Here is a 5,085-nt window from a genome sequence, read left to right on the forward strand (position 1 = left end):
AAGTTGGGCTTCAAGATTATGAGTATTTCAACAACTTTCAGATATCATGAGTACTTGCTACAGAACACTTCCCGCACGATATTATCATACACAGGAATCTCAAAATGCAAATAATTTAATTTCAAGGCTGGCCACTGCAACAAACATTGTCCTGTTAATGTTCAAGGGCAGATTTCATAGCATCACAAAAATGCACATTATGTTTTCAGTTACATAAAACAGAAACGTACCAGCGAGGTTGACATTTGGTGTTCCATTGTATGGTGTCCTATTGGTTGGCACTCCCCTTGGTACGCTAGCAGCTCCCACGATAGGTTCATGGAAATGCTCCTTGATCCTTCTCTACCCAGGCTACTGAAAATCACGCACAAGACTGACTGTGTTGGGACTCTGAAGTTGAATTGTAAGAATGCGCCATCAAAAGTGATAAACACTAAACTAAAAAAGGCGAAATTGTGCACGGCATTCGGGACCTGTTTCTGTCTCAAAGTGGTGAGACAAAAAAATCGTGACTATGATCTCCACTTATCACAGCCATGACACCAGGACTTTTACAATTAGAGGCAAGGAAGTGGTCAAACCAGTTTCAGTATTGGGCTATGACAAATCAATGATAGGGGTCGATATGAAGGACCAGCTGCTTCTCTCTTATTTGATTGAGAGGAAGCGTATGAATAAATTGTACATGAAGCTACTTCGCAGGCTCTTGAACACCTAAATTCTAAATGCAATATATAGGGATAACACAGGCAAAAGTATAGATCAGTAGTCATTCAGAATTCAGTTGATTGAGGGACTTCTTGTGAAATATGCAAGTGCTGTGGAACATAAATTGCCCGGTCAACATTCATCAAACAATACAGTGCCCCGTCTAACAGAACAACATTTTATAAGCAAGATTCCTTCAACGGTGAAGAAATCTAGGCCATAAAAAAGGTGTGTCATGTGTCAGAAGAGCAGGAGGAAGGAGGACAGTGTACTGGTGTGATGCGTGTGGCGTGGGACTCTGCACTGAGTCTTTTCCCAACTACCACACCCAGCTGAATTTTTAGGTAATACGACACTATTGATCATAATTTTTGTAAGCTTACTGTGCCAAAATAATTTTAACGTAGTGTGGATTAATACTTCGATTCTATATACTTTTCTGAACGTTTTGTGAAAATATGAAAAATGGAACTCCAGTTTTTCCCCAACTTATCATACTTTAAGTTAAATGTTGAACTCCCTGCTTTAAATATTTAAATACCTGGCATAGGAGATGAGTGGGAATTTAAATGCCTGCCAGCTGTGAAGGGTTAAGCTTACAATTATTATGGCCTGATATTTACAAACAGTAAAATCTTAAATTTAACGTTTCTTTGGGGAGCATTGAATCTGGACACTGAATTGAGAAAAATCTTCACTGGAGGTAATTTATTATTATTATTATTATTATTATTTAACTGCAAATGGGTTTTCACCCGGTGGCAGTGGTACTACAATAATTTTCATTTCATCCATCCTGTTGTGTTACAATATACAACCTCTTTCTTAACTGTCACAACTCAACAAATATCAAGGTCAGTGCCCCGCTACGGCTCTGCTACATGTTTCAGCTATTAATAGCCATCATCAGGCAAACACATGGCTAACAACATATACACCATTTCATGTTCTCATTTTCCCTTCATTTCGCTTTAGTACACTCACATAATCCTCCCATCCTTAGCACTTTTCACTTCACTTCACTTTACTGCACTTTTTTTCTGATTTCCACCCCACCTTCATGTCGCCTCATTTATCACTTTCCTAAGCCTTTTCCTAAAATTATTTGGTTTGCAGGAGAGAGTCCCTAAAGCATCTGAAGGTAGTTGGTTCCAGATCTGTATGGTCCTATTTACAAAGGAGTATTTTCTGATATCTGTCGATTGCTTTCTGCTCCTAATTTTCTTGTCATGATCGCCCCTGCTCAGATAGCATGGCCTCTGTAATCTATCACCTATAGTCTTCCAAGCCCGTTCTCCCGTGCACGCTTTCAAGAGAGCGCATATGCAAGCTATCTGCCTGCGCTGTGTCAAGGTTCCCCAGTTCAAATGGTTCCTATAGGTGCAAATTTAGACACTTTCTTTTGCACCAGGTCTAATGCATTTATCTGTCCATCCCTGTAATGATCCCAGCATGCCGCCCCACATTCCAGAACCAGACACATTAAGGGTGTGCAGACCAAACATTTAGTGTTGCTGTTTCCTGTTTCAGAATCCGCACTGCAACATGAAGTGCCTTCCGGGCTTTGCTTCGCCCTGCAAGTAACTTGAGCAGCCCAACGTAGATCGCTACATAAAATTGTTTCCAGATATTTACAGCTGCTCACTTCAGGAATTACTGTCCCCCCTTAACGAATAGTTTAGTGGTTCCATCACTTTGGCCCTCGTGAAACAAACTGCTTTACTTTTAGTTGGATTAATTATCATTGCATTTTCAGCCTCCCATTCCCCAAGTCTGTTCAGATCTATGTGCAACTTTTCCATTTCTTTATTAGTTGTTATTTTCCTATATATTATACAGTCTTCTGCGAAAAGTTTTAAAAGTTGACTCAATATTTCTCCAAATATCATTTACGTATGAGAGGAACAGTAGTGGACCCAGTGCACTTCCTTACGGTACTCCTGATGTTACTCTGACTTCCTCCGGTAACTGCCCTCCTACTCTTCTGTGTACGTACACAAGGAACAGTAGTGGACCCAGTGCACTTCCTTGTGGTACTCCTGACGTTACTATGACTTCCTCCGGTAACTGCCCTCCTACTCTAACTCTCTGTGTACGTACACAAGGAACAGTAGTGGACCCAGTGCACTTCCTTCCGGTACTCCTGACGTTACTGTGACTTCCTCTGGTAACTGCCCTCCTACTCTAACTCTCTGTGTACGTACACAAGGAACAGTAGTGGACCCAGTGCACTTCCTTACGGTACTCCTGACGTTACTCTGACTTCCTCCGGTAACTGCCCTCCTACTCTTGTGTACGTACACAAGGAACAGTAGTGGACCCAGTGCACTTCCTTGCGGTACTCCTGACGTTACTGTGACTTCCTCCGGTAACTGCCCTCCTACTCTAACTCTCTGTGTACGTACGCGAGGAACAGCAGTGGACCCAGTGCACTTCCTTGCGGTACTCCTGACGTTACTCTGACTTCCTCCGGTAACTGCCCTCCTACTCTAACTCTCTGTGTACGGACGCAAGGAACAGTAGTGGACCCAGTGCACTTCCTTACGGTACTCCTGACGTTACTCTGACTTCCTCCGGTAACTGCCCTCCTACTCTTACTCTCTGTGTACGGCGCAAAACGAATTCCCTTATCCATGCAACTACCCTCGAGTCCGCTCCTGAGTCTGCAATTTTTGTAAGCAGCTGATTATGGGGAACTAAATCGAAGGCCTTGTCCATCCTACTCTCCTTATCCAGCGAGTCTGCAATGTCCTGGCAAAAAGTGATTACTTGACTTTCACATGAACATCCAGGCCTGAATTCATGCTGAAATAACCAATCCTTTTTTCTCATATTTTCCTCAGGTACGATGCTATAACATGTTCCATTTGCATGCAGACTACTGAGGTTAAACTGACAGGTCTGTAATTTGAGAACACCCCCTTTGTAAACAGGAACAACCATGGCTTCTTTCCAGCCACTTGAGATAGTGATATTATTAATTGTTACATCCAATAAATGCGCAAAGTATGGAATCATGGCTTCCCCACCCAGCTTTAGCATTTCACCAGAAATGCCACCTAGCCCTACTGATTTGTTTTTAGCACCAAGATGTGGAACTGCTGAGAGCAGATAAGGATAAACTAAAGAACCATGGCTGAAGTAAGTTTAGAGAAGCAAGACTAACACAGGGCAGTATTTCAAAACAAGCCACGACTACTTCGTTTCAGACAGTTACTTACTGGACATTCACAATCATCTCTCCATCTCATTCAATGCTGCAGAACCCAGAAATTGAAGCAGCATCAATCTGCATTCAAACTGTACAGACTGACCTAGAATCAAGGTGCCCCACGTCCGCAGTAAGTAAGAGCTCTTTCTATTGCAGTGTTTCAATCCTCATCCTAAGTAATTCTGGCCCTGCCATCTGTCTGGCATCATCAAAGGTTCATCAGCTCTTCCTCCAGTATAAGCTTATTGAGCACTGCATCTCTAGAACAATCAACATCCATGCTCTCATTACTTAATTACTGTAGTTGTTACAGCAATGTTAACATCTCTCCTGTGGTGACTAAGTGTACTCAATTTCTGCCAAGTAGTTTTTTTTTCCTATGACTGAGTACCCTCAATTCAAACTCTGTAGCCTTACAGTANTTATAGTACAAACGGCAGTATTTAATCTATACTTTTTTAAACTTATCCATAACCATTTGCATATACTGGAAATATGGCAGTTTGAACCACATTATTTCATACTGTAACTGAAGTGCATTAAAGAAATAAACAATCACATCTGTGATCTGCTTCCATTACCCTGCTCATTGCACTGTGGTGTCCATGAAACACAAGGAATCTGATCAGTGAAGATATATTCGATCTCCTTGAGGGAGCCAACTTAGATGCCATCTTTGGAATAGTAATTGTGAATATAAAGATATAAATTATTCACGTAATAAACGTGAAATAACTTGCTGAAAATAATTTAGCACTGGAGAAATCAGGATATTAGGTTTGATATCAGTTAGGGGAAGGAATATTCACTTTACCACTATACCCATAAGGGATTTTGAGTCTGCCCATCTTCCTGTCCTGAAGTAGCCAATGTGTAGAACTGATGACTCACCTCCTTCTACTGGCTTGGTTAAGGGCATGTGGAGTTTTGTGTTCACGCACCACATATGTCCAAATGGTGCTTAGACATTGGATAAATCTACTTTCTTCAATAGTATACAACATTTACACCTGATAAAATTATTAAATAAAGCATTAATAAGGCACAAAACATTAAATGAAACACGGAGTAAACCTAAGGTTCCCATTTTCATCTCGGAGCAAAGCCACCTCCCGCTCCAGGTCTGGGAGCCGCATGAGATTATGTTGCTGTTTCTCCAGCAGTTC

The 5,085-nt window shown here is 41.5% G+C and overlaps 1 long non-coding RNA gene across 1 annotated transcript; it reads right to left on the reverse strand.

Annotated features, from left to right (window-relative positions):
* Positions 1 to 36: 36 nt before the first annotated feature.
* LOC111868178 lies at positions 37 to 5,079 on the reverse strand. The gene is made up of 3 exons (XR_002843473.2): positions 4,501 to 5,079; positions 3,930 to 4,179; positions 37 to 354 (listed from the first exon to the last, which is right to left on the reverse strand). It is a non-coding gene; the product is annotated as an uncharacterized LOC111868178 (long non-coding RNA).
* Between the last annotated feature and the right edge of the window lie 6 nt (positions 5,080 to 5,085).

This window comes from Cryptotermes secundus, unplaced genomic scaffold (genome assembly GCF_002891405.2).
Source record: "Cryptotermes secundus unplaced genomic scaffold, Csec_1.0 scaffold11820, whole genome shotgun sequence".
Taxonomy (NCBI): domain Eukaryota; kingdom Metazoa; phylum Arthropoda; class Insecta; order Blattodea; family Kalotermitidae; genus Cryptotermes; species Cryptotermes secundus.